Raw genomic sequence first — 17,274 nt, forward strand, 5'->3', positions numbered from 1 at the left:
CATAGAAAAGATCACAATGTATAAAATCAAAATAGAAACAATAACCCAATAATACCCTCCCCCAAAGAGTCACATTTTAAAAGGGTATAGGATGTCCATCAGGTCAACCAAAGGCCTGTGTGGCGTTCACACAGGGTCCCCGGTCGTTTAACGGACTATTGATCCCTGTGCCACCACTGTCCCGCTGTCCCGCTGCCACCAACCAGGTCCTCCCTGGTAAATCACTGTAAAGTAGCAAACTCCTTCCTGCAAATTGCTTCCTCTCTTGTTCTTTGGCCACTTCATGCTTCCAAATTATTTGATCCCAAGAGGCACTGGCAGTTGTTGTGAGTACTCCTTGATGTTCTTACTGTTTTGTGAAACGAATTGCAAATTCTCTTTAATCTCTCAGTCAAAAAAGGTTCTTTCATTTAGCTCCATTCCTGATTCATTAAACACATTTGAAATTTGTGGGACTATATGAAAAGCTATAGAGAGGCACAGCAGAACGATCAATGTTCCAAATACTCATTCTTTTGAATTTGGAAAGACATATTTTCCCACACAAAGTCTTCATGTTTGTGAATGTTCTCTTTTAAAAAAAGCTGCCACTGCCATTGTTTCTTCTACCCGCTGCTTCATAGAGGATATGTGGATCTTTCTATGAAGGAAGAAAAAAGTCATTATTAGGAAATTATATTAAAGAAGTAGCAGATTCGGCTTGTACAGCTATGTCCCTATGTCCCCATCTGCTCCAAAATGCCCAAAGATGAGGGGCCACTCGACACTATCAAAAATAGTCACAAAGTTCTGTCCCTTTTGGACTTGAGTATAGCCTGCAGAAGAATTAAACAACAACAACAAAAAAGAGTTTTGAGCTTTGTTCCAATTACTTACATTTATGAATTCACAAACAGCCATTTTAAATTGTATCATGTATTATTTCATATATACAGGGAGCTACCAGTCTCTCCCAACCCCAGTTCTGTATTTACACCTGGAAACAGCATCAAAGAAAAGCTAGTGATGTCATAATGTGGTTAAGATGATGCGGAAATGACTTAATACATTCTGGTGATGTTAACATCCCAGTCTTCTCTACATCACAAAGGATCTCCGCTTTGATCATAAGAGTCCAGTCGTCAAATCAATTGGAGTACTGTGCTTGTTAAATAAAGGAGCTGGTGAACTTTTCTTTATTTCAGTGGGTCAAAATCAACTTGTTGTGCTTCGAGCCCTAAAACACCTCCCCAATGGAAATAAAGACAAAGTGACTCAGAATTAAATTTAAACGTTAATGGGCAAATTTTGGCCACAACTTTATTGAAAAATTACACAAGTGTGACTGGTATTGGCTTAGGCATTGGTATCAAACTATATCTGGCTCCTGTCCACCCTGCAGGAAGCCTGGAAGGGTAAACAACCAGCAGAGGGAGCTTCATCAATGTGTATTGACTGGTGCTCACCCCTGGAATTCCTGGGTCCTGGTATGGCCCTTACCCCTCTCGGGCTTTGGACAAGACCCAGGCCCCTGGACTCCTTTAACGGAATACCCTTTAATTGGAGGGGCACGTGATGGCCGGACCTCCCCTCCCCATATTCCCTTAAACCAATGCCTAACCGCCAAATCTTACAAAGTTGTGACAATTGCTAAGGAGTTGGCAAAAACCAAGTGGCCATAGCCAATCTGCCACAATAGAAAAAACTCCTACTCGGCCCCTGTTCCAAAACAGACAACCAACCGAAGTCCAAAGCAAGGCCATAGATGACCTAATTAATGTGCGAAGCAAGAGGAGTTCCCCACGCCACGCTGCCAGGAATATAAGCCCCCAACCCCAAACCCTGCCATGCTGCTGATTGGCTTAAGGCCATTAGCAGCCATGGCACCACCCTCAGGCCGGTTGGAGAAAATGTTCCATGGCTGAGCACAACATGGTCCCTCTGTTAGGAGGATCCACCCTGTTGAAATACTCTGGTTTATGAATGACAGCTGCCAAGCCACTGTAAGATGGATCCATATTTATAATCTATGTCTACCATAAAAGTGGTTGTACTGTTTCTCTGAGAGACGGGGAGGGGAGAAAGAGGGAGGGAGACAGACAGAGATTTCACACAGTTAATAATTGAAATTGAGATCTTAAGTCTGGAACTATTTCCTAAGAAATGCCGCTACCCAGTTTCCTAGTGTGCATGCTCTATTTAATCTCTAGTCTGAAAGCTTGTCAAAACTAATTACATCCAGAACTACAAGGCACAAGAGGTCAGCGAATTGGTAGGGCCTCCAAGAAACTACAAGGATAAATTATTTACAAAAGAGGTTTACAGTAGAAAATTGAAATTAATTCCTTGGCAACAGAAGGTTGGGGAGGGGGTGGGGTGAGACACCAACACATTGCACTTAGAAGAATGGAGGCAGCATTTTTATTCTTTTAGCAAATTGGTATCAATGCATCATGGCATATGCAAGAATCCAGATCAATCTGTTAAGGATAGAGTTTGGCAAGAATGGGGACCTGGAACCAGGTGCAAAGCTTTTTTTTTAAAATTAGTTTGTATTTGGTTTTACAAAATCAATCACACAATTAACATTCTTAGAAACGTTGCAAATAAAACAAGATTCTTAGGACTTCCCTCCTCACCTCCATGGATTCCTTAAAAACCCATATCAACTGCATATTATAGTTCATCCAAATTTCAGTTTTCCATCGTTTCCAAAGTCTTGGTAACATAGCAGGGGTCATTTAAAGCCTGTCAAAGAGTTCAGGTGTTTGCAGTGTTCTTGTAAGTACAATCTATATTTGCCCCAATCTCTATTGAAGTTACGATCTTTCTGATTTCTTGTTTCCCCCGTCAATCTTGCCATCTCTGCATAATCTAATAGTTTCATCTGCCAGTCTGCCCCCAGGTGCAAAGTTTGGTGCAGTGCTGTGCCACAAATTTTCCCCGCGGTGTATTCCCCCCCCCCATTCTCCAGTAAGAGAGAGAGAGAAAACCACAGAGAAATTCTTATAGGTGGGGTGCAGGGAGTTTGATGCACCTTTCCTTACTTTCAACTCAACTAAGGAGTGCTTGTGGATATCCTTTCATTCTACAAACTTATATCCAGTGGTCAGTCCACTACAGTCTCCTTGAGTGCCCATGTTTCCTGGAGACCCCATGATGACCTCAGCTGGGTTTTCTTGCAAGCTAAGATGGGGACACTGCCCACTGTGTGTCCGACAGGCTTTCGTCATTATTATTTTTTAAAAAGTGAAACATTTTTACTTTTAAAGAAATGAATGTGGAATGGTTTTTTTTCTGTTGTTAAGGTAAAAGAAACAGAACTGATGAGTGCACCAGTCTCAGGCTAGCCTCCCCAATGTTATGTGCTTCAGTCAAAGCTTAGAGGAGGACACCAACAGGTAATTTTTCTCATGAGGTCCTTTTCAGATGTGGAAGCAGGAAGCAGGGAAAGCTGCAGAAAACAGGAGAGATGTGAAATGGAAAAGCAGCATAAAAACAGAAACCTCTTTCTTTATTTTAGACAATAATTTTTATTAGTTTTCAATTGCAATAATCCAATGGTAGCCTCATGATAATAATGCCAAATTATAATACAATTACTAATGCCAATCATTCAGACGCCAAATTATGTAATTTAGGTGGCTTCCCGTGTGCTAGAATTGATGGTTTGATGATTTACTTTGTTTCTGCATTGCAAGATCTTATTCATCTCAATTACATTCCTTTCAAAATAACCAATCCCTTATACAACAACTGCAATATTAAAAAATAGAAACCTCTTTTGTGGGGAAAGGACAATTTCAGGAAATTAGTTTTACAGCATTTTTAGAAAATAGCAAACTGATTTTGTTGTTGGTACCTGTGTGTAACAATGGAGTGTTTTCTACGGGGGTCAGTGGCAGAGGAAGCTGCTCGGGCGCCTGGAGAAGCGTACCCAGGGGCAGGGTGAGCTGTCCATAGGGGCAGGGTGCACGACAGGCCCTCTGGAGTCTGCCTGCCTCCTCCCACTCAGCTGCCCTACAACTGGGGGGGGGGAGGCAGCAGGCAGATTGTTTGGGCAGCACAGAGCCTGCACACGCCTAAGCCACCACATGTCTTGTGGCTTGGGTGCACTGCAGGCCCTGCAGTGAGTTCCTCCCGGCATTTTGTCACCCCCCTCAGTGGTGACACACGGGGCAACCCACACCCACAGCACCCCCTTCCTCTGCCCCAACCAGGGTGAAGTCAAACATCTGCATTAGCAACACTAAAGTGACCTCTCGCGGCGCAAGCCTTAGCAATGTGTATGGAGGTCCTGAGCTGTCCAAATGACAAGACCCACCCCCTCTTGGCCTCACTGATGTGGTCCAAAGGATAGCAGAGTAACAAAGAACAAAGCAAATAATACCTTAAATCAAAAGGCGCTCTGGAGAGGAGCATATATGTGGGTGTTCATCCCTTCTCAGATAGCATAATATTGAGGAGAAGAAGAAGAAGAAGAAGAAGAAGAAGAAGAAGAAGAAGAAGAAGAAGAAGAAGAAGAAGAAGAAGAAGAAGAAGCCACCCTTCTCACTGGGTTTCCCCAGCCCCTCTGGGTGGCTCCCAACAAAATATTAAAAACACAATAAAACATCAACCACTAAAAACATCAACTATTAATACCTTCCAAACACTCATTTGGTGTCAGGAATAAGCCATATCCTCATGGAACTTTACAGCTGGCTGCAGAGCAGGGAGGTTTAGATTTGATGCAAGTGGAACAGCGGTCAGTGCCAACATTGGAATGCCTGTTGCCAAGGAAACAACTGAGAGCGGGCTGGAACACAGCCAAAGCTCTCAGGAAGCTCAAAAAGGCTCAAACAGACACAGAGACAGTCTGGCGGAACAGGAAGAGATTGGAGCTGATCCACTAAGTCCGAAGAGTCAGCGAATGAGAAGGCTGTTGATGGAAGCAAAACAAGAGACGTAAGGTGTGGAAGTTCAATATCTTCAGTAGGAACCAGAAGGAGTCTTCAGAAGGGTCATCTTCAGTGATAATGCCAGCGGTTTGGTTAGAGCTGTCCGGAGCTATCTGTTTTTTGCCATAAACCCTCCTTTTTAATTACCTACACTTACTTTGTTACCAAGCTGGTAACCTGGACTCCTGACAGTTGGACAGTCTATAATGTGGATGAGATTCATCCTGCCCATCATAATTCCATTTTAGGAGTACTCTTATACAAAAAGTGGATCTTCCAGTCCTCCTCAATTAATCACAAAGATAAAAAATGAAGACCAGATGAAACCAATCAGTAATAAGATACCAAACAGTAACCACATCAAAAAAGGTTTAAGATGAGTTGTAAACTTCCTTAAAAAAAACCCAAGTCAGCTCAAGACAAGAGGCAAAAAGCCTTTCTATAGGGGTGAGGGCAGAATGCTTTTCATTTTTGTGGTAAAACACTGCTGAAAAAGAAACTGGATGGATGTCTGCATATGCATCAAAATGTCTGTGGTTTTTTTTTGCATATGAATGGCATGTCTTGTACACATGTGAACTGAGGCAACTAACAACAAATTTCAGGGTTACTGTGCACAAGTGATTAAAAAAAATGGAATTATGGCAATGTCCTAATACTATTGACAGGAGATGTCTAGATTATCACTGACTAGCAGTATAATAAAATTTCAAATACTGTACCATTCAGCCTTTAAAAACAGTGGCATGAAGTACCTTAAATATTTGTGCTCTTATTGTACACTTATGAATATATATGGATATGCAGCATTGTACAATATAATGGTTAGTAATGTACAAGTGTAATATAGAAAGTATACTTTAACTTAGTTATTGATGATGTAGCTTCACAGTTCTGAAACAGTATGTCAATTTTTTCCTTTTCACATTTTGTAAGTGGGTTAATCTAAGTTAAACAATGTCAAATGTAAAGATTTACTTTTTTAAAAGAAAGCAAACCCTAAAAGAATATCAGAATGTCATGTTTAATTTATTCCTTTTTTATTTCTATGTCGCCTTTCAAAAACAACAAAAACAACAACCTTCAAACATTGCCTATACTTAAATGACAATGATGGGAAACACATTTGTGCCAATACATTTCTAATTTTATTCATGATGTTTTTGAATTGTATTTATTTTGGCTAAAAACACATAAATGCAATGCAGAGTAAGGCATTCTGATTCTTTTGTTAACTATCGCGGAAGACTGGCAATCATTCATGGACTGTAATCACAAAAGCAGAGGGTACATGAAACCTCCTCTTACCACCTCGGGGTCTTGCTGTCCGCTCTGAATTTCCAGGTCTAGATCTGGATCAGGATCCTGACCCTTTCAAAGTTACATAGAAGGATTAAAATAGTAATAATAATTGACTGTGATTTCCCCATAAGACTGTTGTAAAAGCTTACCATCCTTGTTTCCTCCACCCATCATTTCTCAAAATGCTTTTCAGCCCTTTGTTCTGTGTCTTGCTTTCTTCAACTTCCCCTGCTGTGTATTAGAATTAGTTTCTGTGGTGTTAGGTACTACCTGTGAGTTTTAGAGTGAGGGGATGCACCTCCACAGGCACATACTTCCACATGTGGTGGAAATGTCCTGAAATCCAACTCTTCTGGACATCAATCATACAAGAAATATGCAGAACTGGCCCTATCCAGAACTGGCCCTACTAAACACCTTCCAAGATAATAATGCCCACTCATATCACAAAGAGCTCATAACCCACCTACTCTCAAAGAGTATGCGAAGCAACCTTATTAGGAAAACTAACCAACAAACTGAAACTGACATGGGGACAAATAGAAGAAGACACCTTCACCCCGGTATGGTTACCCTTTATCACATACACAGTTCAACAAGACAACAACAAGAACCAGCCAACAGCATACAAATCAATCTGGCTAACCTGATCCATACACACCCACCCACCCCACTCATACAAAAAAACAAATTTCACTACAAACAGCCAAAGACAACCAACCACTCCTTAGGCCACCCCCAGCCTCTCTCACCATGAAAGAAATACAACAAGCAAATAGTAAAGAGATCCCACACAAGTGATGCTGACACAAAACCCCACACATACACTAAGTAGAAGAATAGAAGCATTGCCACCCGACCCCACCCCACTTACCATTCCCCCCTCTCCCTCTTTCGGCCTTTTCTTCCTAACCTAACTTCTCACAACAAATGAAACAGATCTGTAGAAAACGCAGCTTGAAAAAAGAGACAATGCATGTATTTTTTGTAAAATAAGAAATCTTTAATAAAAATATATTTTAGAAAAATACTACCCTTGCTGTGAGCCAAATTCCAGACCTCTTACAGTAGCTCTACACCCATCACATTGCTTGCAGCTTAGCCCTTTGCTTAGGTCCTGGGTGATCTTCATGAATCAATAAAGGCATTGTAATCACCCTACATTCCTCTGTCTTTTTCACTCACTCATTCACTACTTCTTTTCCTTTGCTCTCTCTGTCCCCTTTCTCCAACCACTCTGCTTCTGGACTTCCTGTCTCCCATTTCTAGGTCCCCTTTCCCCCTGTCTTTCCAAGCCCTCATTCATCTGCCTCCCCACAAAACTTGTTTTTCTGTAGGACCTGTGTGGTGACATTTTCATTCTAATAAAACTGACCTTTCATTTTCTTCACGGGAGCTGCATTGTTTTCAAGCATCCTGTTGATGGCTTCATTCTCTCAACATTCAAATGATCCATGAATATTCAGTGAGTGGCATCATAGCAGTTTGGGCAATAGCTGTCAGTAATTTCACTGCCATAAAATAGTTTAGCATATTGTATTGCAGATGTAATTCATTTTTTAGCTAAGGGGAACTTGAATCAGAATATAAATCTCCTCTTACTTAAAGTGACTTTAAAATTTTTGGGTTAAAGAAATCCCACAAAGCCCAATATTTTTTACTCAAATGTGCTTTCTTCTTTCATGTTTTCAACATGGCTTCTGTTGTACTTCATTCTTAATCATGACAATATCAATGCTCAACCCTTCATAACATCGTAAGAAATGACGTCAAAGCTGATATATTGATCTCTGTACTTTTTGTGGAGGGAGAGGAGTACTGAACACAAGAAAGACATTCTTTAGGCTTTGTAATGTTCTCAAAGAATAAACAAATAACATCAGAGGTGCATATCATAGTGGGGGAAGGGTATATGTACCAAGTATGCGTCATAGGATCGCCAAAACATGTGCCATCAGGATGCAACATCATCAAAGCTAGAAGTCAGGTCATTCTTTATTCAGATTTGGAAATCCCAACATTACTTATTCATGCATGCACTCTTCAGTTGGGGCAACTACTGTAGCTAAAATGTTTTAAAATGTTTTTAACATTTCTAATTTTGATTGCTCTGTTTTGTTTTTGTTGGGTTGATGTTGGTTAAATGTTTAGTTGGGGTTGGTGGTTATTTTAATTTGGGTATAACTGTAAACTGTGTGTTATTCTTATTGTTGTTATTATTGGTTTCTATTGATTTATTGGTTTGTTTGTTGCTCGTATAGGATATTTTGGGTTTTTTAAATGTTTGATGCTTTGTTGTGTTTTTATATATGATGTAAGCCACCCAGAGTGGCTGGCGAAACCCAGCAAGATGGGCGGGATATAATTTTTTTAAAAAAATTATTATTATTCTATTAGAATTGATGTATTTGAAGTAGATTTTGTTACCAGATAAATATTTCTTTCTGAAAACACATCTCTCTAACCTGTGAAGCCAAAGGTATCCTTCAAAATGGACCCAATAGAAATGCAGTGAATTTCATAAGCATCTTTCCATTCATCCAGGAGAACCACATAATGCTCCCCCCACCCGGGAGGAAGGAGTGAGTGAACTGGGTGTTTGCGTCAAATTAACCTTACCCAGCAGCTGAAGAGGGAACCAAAGGCAGTCACAGCTGGGGAAAGGGACCCTCTATGAATCATGCTGTGCAGGTGAAGAACCCAGGAGACCCCAGAGGGCAGCCCCTGCCATTGCTCCCTGAGAAGTGGCAGGAGACCAGCAGTGCCCCCTATTTGCTGAGAGGCCACTGTAGAGGTGGCATGGAGGGGGCTGCTGTGTTATGGCTTGGTCTCTCCCACAAACACGAGACGACTCTGGCTGTTAATTATTTCAACCCCTCCCTCACTCAAGGCGACACCATGACACCTTGGGAATCGGTGGTGGTTAGAGGGCTTTCAGGATGGTACTGGCATTTTTGAGGCATCTGAGGATATGAATGAACAGTGGAAATTTGTGAAAATTGAATAAACTGCCATGTGAATACAGCCATACTCAGCTGCTGCCATTCATTTTGAACCACTTTAGGCTAGATGGCCCAATGTTTTGGTATTGTATAATATGCCTGTTTCCATAATTCTTCTGATTTATTTATTTATTTTATTTCAAAAAAACCTATCTACGTTTTGTTTTTTTCTTTTACTTTCATCAGCACCCTTGGAAAACTTCCCATATCTGCAAGTCTGTTTGCTTGCTTCTCTTCCCAGGAGAGGCAACACTGAGATAGTTGAGAAAGGAGAAGAAAATAAACTGTGTTTATAGAATGTGGTATTTCACCTGAAAAAGAGTTCCCCAAATGTCCCTTTATCCCTGAAAATTATTTCAGATTTATTACTAAAACAACAAACTAGGGCAGAGCTCCTCTACTCATCGTCTTCCCCAGAAGATGGAGTTGCCCGGACTGAGCTCCCCCCCCTTCCCCAGCACTGAAGCCCCCACCTTCTTTTCCAATATCTTTTGTGCATCTCGGCCACTTTTGAGATCCTATGAGATTTGGGAGTTAATGCTTCCTGCATTCCAACGTCTGACTCACTATTGGAGCTCTCACACATCTGCCTGTCACTCTAGCCCTGTCTTTCGTCTCCCCTTTGTTCAGAGCTCACATTACAGCTGTTCTCCCCCTCATCTCTGCCTTCCACTGTTAACTGTTCTCTCTCTATGCCTGCTTCTTCTTCTCCTGTCAGCATCTGAGCTTTGCTGACACACTGAGGAAATGGCAGATCCTGCCTCCAAGGAGAGTGCAGCAGCATCAGTGGGTGATGTATTCCTTGGAGGACAGATCTACTGTCCCTGTGGAGTCTATTGCCCCAACAATCACCACACGTTGCCTCATGGGTGGGCCAGCTTGGAGAACCAAGATGTTAAGAGCTGCACTCCAGCCATAATAACAGCCTGTGAATTAGCAAATAAGGGAGAAATTCAATTCAATTCAGTTTGCATTCAATGATGAAACTTCTTGATTTGCATTTTCTGAAACACCATGAAGATTGAAGCAGGGCCATTCTTCGAAATATACACTTCTCTGAATTTTGCAGTTGCATTCTCCAACCAAGCAATGTTTACACAAATACATGAAAATAAACATGCTGGTGAAAATGTCAAACAAAATGCATATTGGGGGAAATTGCTTGCAAAAATGTGACCATTAGTCAAAACTACACACATAATGTGCTTATTAAGAGAATTTTGTGGTACTAATGAGTTTTAATAAGTATATATAAATCAGAAAAATTGAAAACTGAATTAAAGATTTGAAAAATGAGAAACGGAGAGAACTGAAATTGACAGATCCGTTGATCTCTACTTGGAATGCAGAGGATATACTTCTGCTATACAGGCATTTATTTATTTTTAAATGTTTTTCCAGTTAATTGAATCAGTGTGATATGTGAACTAAATACTAACAGACAGGCAAGTTAGACTTCTCACATTTCCAGGATGGTGAGGCTGAATGCTTCACTCCTGTTGATTATTTTTCCTATTTGAGTTTTTCACCCTCCGGAAGTTTGACTAATCTTCTGACCCATCTGCAGCACTAAAGGATGAGTGTTCATACTGAGTGATAAAATGATGTGTGAGATGGACAGGATCGAATCAGCAGAAAGTAAGTCAAGGGGAAAGATAAATCGCAAAGGGCACTGACAAACAGCTCTGTCCCACCAGTTATAAAATAGCAGGATGCTTGTTGTTACTAAACAACAGCCACATGCAGATGGTGAGACCTTTGCCATTTATGTATGTTAAGTATTCCAAGTCAAACTAAGACAGCCTCACAGCATGCATATTGTGAAAAGACTGTGTTAGCTAAGTTACAGGGGGGAAACCCCCAATTTTGGTTATGAATAAGCTCCATGGGACAGCTTGCTTGTGCAGAATGACCCTGATGTGTACGACAGAGTTGAGGCCCAATTTACATGTGACTTCAAAGGCATGTTTTTCACTACAAAACTGCTTCTTTCTGCCATATTGGAATAGCCAATCCAATGGCTATTCAGATCACATGGGTGCCGCCAGCACAAGAGGCCCTGATGGAGGTGGAGGTGTTCTTGTTCAAAGTATCTGAGTGACCTTGAATCCATATGATAGATTCTTTTATGTTACTGATCTGAGTTGACCCAGGGAAGTAGTTTTTTAGTAGCAACTGTGATGCAGGGGGAAACATTTGACATACAAATAATGAGTCTTTGGCTAATATTCTGTTATCAACCTTGGATACCCAGGTACAGAATACATGTACGTTTTATCAGCAAATCCTAAAACTGTGTGAGCAAGAGTGTTCCAGACTGTTGACTTGTACATACAAACCAAAGCATTCCATGTTACAGCAGCATGATTTCCAGAATCATCTCTGAAATTACCTTCTCTCTCATTTTCTGAAAGTAAATAGACTTAGCATTCAAGATTACAGTGTGTTCACAGGACTCTGACTGATCCTCCCTTCATAACTGAATTCTTAAATGATCATAATAGCCAACAGAATGCTGCCCAGCCTCTGCTTGAAGAAGCTTACCAATCTTCTAGGTAATTGGCTCCATTGTCAAACTTCTCTTACCATCAATATGTTTCTCCTAACGTTTGGCTGAAATCTATCCTCCTATAACTGAAACACATTACGTCTTCTCCTCTGTTGCAGCCGAGAACGTGTCTTCACCTTCTTCTATGTGACAGCCATCTGGGTACAGCCAAAGTAAACAAAGGAACAGAAGAAGTGAACATGGTCCTGTGGTTTCCCTCAGAGCTGAGGGCCATGAAACAATCGCTGAGATGGTTAGAGCACTAGTGGAGGAAAACTCATTCTGAATCGGACTGAACATGGGTTAGAGCTCAATGTCGAGCCTACCAAGTGGCGATAGCGACGGTGAAGAGGTTTTGTTGTATAAGTGGATCCCTGCTCACACTCGGTTTTCGCCTATTCCACTCCATCAAGGTCATTTTGAATTTTAGTTCTGTCCCCTGCAGTGTTAGCTATCCCTCCCAGTTTTGTGCCATTCACAAATCTGTTAGGGATAATATTTATTCATTCAAAGTCCCATAAACACTACACTGGTTATTATTTCCCTAATTAAATCAGACACTGCTCTTTAAGTTACAGGTGGGTAGCCGTGTTGGTCTGCCATAGTCAAAACAAAATAGAAAATTCTTTTCAGTAGCACCTTAGAGACCAACTGTGTTTGTTCTACCCAGAAACTTTTACCCAGAAACTGCTTTTTAAACAACTGAAATCTAAGAAATTACTTCTGTTCAACACCCAACTCCCCTTATTTTAAAATAATTTCATAGGAATATAGGCAAAAAAGTATGTACACGGCGATCCTCTTCATTGACATTTAATCATTAAGTGAATTCAAGAGTGGAGACAAATAGATTTCATTGTGCAACAGACTGGTTCAGCATTCCCCCAGTCCTCCCTGAACTGACAAATTGCATTGCTTGGATATTAAATCACTCACTCTGTATTTGGATGGATCTTTAGCCTCTTTAAAGTTTACAGTAGATATCTACCAAATAATCAAAGGTGAAAGCTCACTCCAACGGATTTGGCTAAGATGTCAAAAGCAACTTTGTTCTTTTAGGAAGTGAATACACGCAGGGAGCTGCAATATAGGGGGTGATAAACAAAGGCAGTTTACTGCGAAACTCAACACACTGCCAGCAACTGTCCATCTGCTTGACAAGAAGAATTTTTTCCCCTTGGAAGTATACATACAGTTGGGATAAATACTGCAGCTGCTGAGTGGCTAGATAATGGAAGAAGTAATAAAACACAGAGAACAATCTGGCCACCTATGGATGCAGCACTCATGCATGAATTGCCATTGCAATCTTAGAATAGAATATAGAATAGAATAGAATAGAATCATAGAGTTGGAAGAGACCACAAGGGCCATCCAGTCCAACCCCCTGCCAAGCAGGAAACACCATCAAAGCATTCCTGACAGATGGCTGTCAAGCCTCTGCTTAAAGACCTCCAAAGAAGGAGACTCCACCACACTCCTTGGTAGCAAATTCCACTGCCGAACAGCTCTCACTGTCAGGAAGTTCTTCCTAATGTTTAGGTGGAATCTTCTTTCTTGTAGTTTGAATCCATTGCCCCGTGTCCGCTTCTCTGGAGCAGCAGAAAACAACCTTTCACCCTCCTCTATATGACATCCTTTTATATATTTGAACATGGCTATCATATCACCCCTTAACCTTCTCTTCTCCAGGCTAAACATACCCAGCTCCCTAAGCCGTTCCTCATAAGGCATCGTTTCCAGGCCTTTGACCATTTTGGTTGCCCTCTTCTGGACACGTTCCAGCTTGTCAGTATCCTTCTTGAACTGTGGTGCCCAGAACTGGACACAGTATTCCAGGTGAGGTCTGACCAGAGCAGAATATAGTGGTACTATTACCTCCCTTGATCTAGACGCTATACTCCTATTGATGCAGCCCAGAATTGCATTGGCTTTTTTAGCTGCTGCATCACACTGTTGACTCATGTCAAGTTTGTGGTCTACCAAGACTCCTAGATCCTTTTCACATTTACTGCTCTCAAGCCAGGTGTCACCCATCCTGTATTTGTGCCTTTCATTTTTTTTGCCCAAGTGTAGTACTTTACATTTCTCCTTGTTAAAATTCATCTTGTTTGCTTTGGCCCAGTTGTCTAATCTGTTAAGGTCATTTTGAAGTGTGATCATGTCCTCTGGGATATTAGCCACCCCTCCCAATTTGGTGTAATCTGCAAACTTGATCATGATGCCCTTCCTCTTATCTTCTTCCTCTTGTCTTCTTGACACAAATATACTGGGCCATCGTGTGGATCAGGAGGTCTGTGTGGTCCTCACTTATCTCGACTGAGCCAATGTTCTTACCCAGAAACAGGTTACTGGAGCTCTGAACTCCATCTGAGCAAAGTAGGATGACTGGTTGAATATCAGCAAAATGTAGAGAGATAAGCCATAGCCATTCTCTCTAATAGGGATGTTGGAGAATTCATACAGAAGCAGGAGTGGAAACTGCCAACATTCACTGTCAAGCAGCTCTTATGGTCAGAAAGTTCTTCCTGATGTTTAGTCAGAATATCATTTTTTTGCAACTTGAATCCATTGGTATGGGTCCTGCCCTCCAAAGCAGGAGAAAGAAAGCATGCTCTATCTTCCATGTGATAGCTCAATTGGCAGAGCATGAGGCTGTTAATCTCAGGGTTGTGGGTTCGAGACCCATGTTGGGGAAAAGATTCCTGCATTGCAGTCAGTTGGACTAGATGATCGTTGTGGTCCCTTCCAACTCTACAAGTCTATGATTCTTGCAGCCCTTTAGATATTTGAAGATGGCTATCATTTCTCCTCTCTGTCTCTTATTTCACAAGCTAAACATACTCAACTCTCTCAACCATTTCTCACAATCCTTGGTTTCCAGGCCCTTTATCATCTTGGTCACCCTCTTCTGCACACGTTCCAGCTTGTCAATACCTTTCTTAAATTGTGGCATCCAGAACTGGACACAGTACTTATATAGCACTTTCCCCTTGTATGATCAAATGCCTCACATGCATTATATCTGGAATCCTCATGCCATCCTATAGGGTGGATTAGTACAATTATCTCCATATGATAGGTAGGTAGACTGAGAGATAGTTCCTTGCCTATTTCAACCCATTCAGTTTGTAATTGAACTGATGTTTGAACTGGTCTGGAATCCTTCCAGATCATCCTTAATGGAGGATCAACAGGTGAATCTGGTGGAGAACCACTGCGTCAATAATTTTCATCCTCTCGAAGATGCATACATGATTTGTGCCCATTGCATGTTATTAGGTGCGTACAAACTCTGAATGGTGATGTTCAACCTGCAAATTTGATATTCACAGATATGCAGGACATCATTTGATGCTGCAGCCAGTAATCTGAATGATGAATATTCATGGATGAGCTCACCTTGAAGAACCTCTGCCATCTGCTCGGTGGTTCATACAGTCACAGAAAAATCTTTGCCCGGCTGAAGTGTTCAGTGCTCTTTCTTATGATGGTGATACCCATAAAATATTATTTGCCACCTGCATTTATCTAAGCATGAAGATAACACTTTTAGCTACCATAGCTTATAGCCACTGATATGCCTATTCTTTTCTAGCCTGCCAAGAGCGCATTTTCTTCTCTTAGTTAGACACCATTTGCCTGTGAGGATAAATGAAGAAAAATATTCCTGGAGTGATAAAAGCATCTGCAAAATCGACCCTCTGACAAATGACCTCTTGTAAGCATGCCTCATCCTGTTCTGCTTAATAACATACCATTTCCAGAATCTTAATAAGACCATGTTGTTAACACAGCCAGAGAAATCTGCCATTTACCAACAGGTGGCATGGAAATGTTTTTTTAAAAAAAATTCAGCTGCTTTTCAAGAACCTCCTGTAGGAAAGCATGGAATGCTTGTTCACCTAAGCTTTCTAACTTGTCTCCATAAATCTGGTACAGTATTCATTTGGGAAGTTAATATGAAACTCAATGTGTACCGTATTTTTCGCTCCATGGGACGCTCTGGACCATAGGGCGCACCTCGTTTTTAGAGGAGGAAACCAGAAAAAAATATTTTTCTGGTTTCCCTCCTCTAAAACCCATGGTTGTTTTTTTTTTTTTTTTTTTTGAGAATCAGCTCAACGTTTTGCAGCTTTTTTTGCAAAGGGAAAAGCCCTGCTTTTTGAGGATCAGTTCAGATTTGTGCAGCTTTTGTAAAGGGGGAAAAGCATTGCTTACAAACCAGTAAGCACCAGTACAAACCAGTACAGACCAGTAAGCACCAGCAGGTAATAGGAAGCAAGAGGAAAGCAAACCAGTACAAACCAGTAAGCACCAGTACAAACCAGTACAGACCAGCAAGCACCAGTACAAACCAGTATGTACCAGCAAGTAATAGGAAGCAAGAGGAAAGCGAACCAGTACAAACCAGTAAGCACCAGTACAAACCAGTACATACCAGTAAGCACCAGCAAGTAATAGAAAGCAAAAGGAAAGCAAACCAGTAAGCACCAGTAGGTAATAGGAAGCAAGAAGAAAGCAAACCAGTAAGCACCAGCAAGTAATAGGAAGCAAGAGGAAAAGTAACAGAAAGCCCCAAATGGCTGAAAAACTCAATTTCCCAGGATCCTCAATTTCCCAGGATCCTACTGTGCAAGGGGCCTGGCCGGGGCAGGAAGGGAGCTAACTCCCTTATCTCCCTCCCCGATCTCCTGCAATCAGCTGTTGAGCGGGTTCCTTTCAACACTCTCTTTCCCTCTTGTTAGCCTTTAGCTCTTTCTAAAACAGAAAAAGCAGGATCTGCCTTTCCCCCCTGGGCAATTTGGCTCCAGGGACCATGCATTCGCTCCATAAGACGCACAGACATTTCCCCTTGCTTTTTAGGAGGAAAAAAGTGTGTCTTATGGAGCAAAAAATACGGTACTACCCATGGTTCTTTGTTTTGGAGTTGAGGATTTTTGTGCCTTTATGTGGTCAGTGTCCTTTTGCTGCCACAGGAGTATACCAAGATTTCCAAGATTTTGCTGACCATGTGTATTTCATGTATGCTTCCTAGAGAAAATGCTTCAGGAGAGTGCACATGTTCAATCTTATGAAGTACACAGTCCTGCATTGCCAGTGCCTTACCAGTGTCACGTAAACTTTAAGTCAAGAGGAAACATAATTTGGACAAAGCTCATACAAAGTTGATGACCTAAATTTATTACCTAGAACAGAGATTCAGTTCACCTCATGATCAGGCCGTCTTTGAATAGGATGATTTTGAAGCAGGCCTCCAACAATGATTGCAGCATAGGGACAAACACATCGCAGACTTAATTTACAAGCCAACCAAGCTCTCTAAAAGATCAGCACCATATTCAGAAATATCATGTAATACAAACCTTCCTGGACTGTACCATTTCATGATCAGATTAAGGCAGGAATGGCCAAACTTGGCCCTCCAGATGTTTTGGGACTACAATTCCCATAATCCCTGACGACTGGTCCTGTTATCTAGGGATGATGGGAGTTGTAGTCC

At 41.3% G+C, this 17,274-nt stretch overlaps 1 long non-coding RNA gene across 1 annotated transcript; it reads right to left on the reverse strand.

Annotated features, from left to right (window-relative positions):
* Positions 1-579: 579 nt before the first annotated feature.
* LOC117055334 lies at positions 580-930 on the reverse strand. The gene is made up of 2 exons (XR_004427606.1): positions 877-930; positions 580-640 (listed from the first exon to the last, which is right to left on the reverse strand). It is a non-coding gene; the product is annotated as an uncharacterized LOC117055334 (long non-coding RNA).
* Positions 931-17,274: the final 16,344 nt, after the last annotated feature.

The sequence above is a fragment of the Lacerta agilis genome, chromosome 11, assembly GCF_009819535.1.
Source record: "Lacerta agilis isolate rLacAgi1 chromosome 11, rLacAgi1.pri, whole genome shotgun sequence".
Taxonomy (NCBI): domain Eukaryota; kingdom Metazoa; phylum Chordata; class Lepidosauria; order Squamata; family Lacertidae; genus Lacerta; species Lacerta agilis.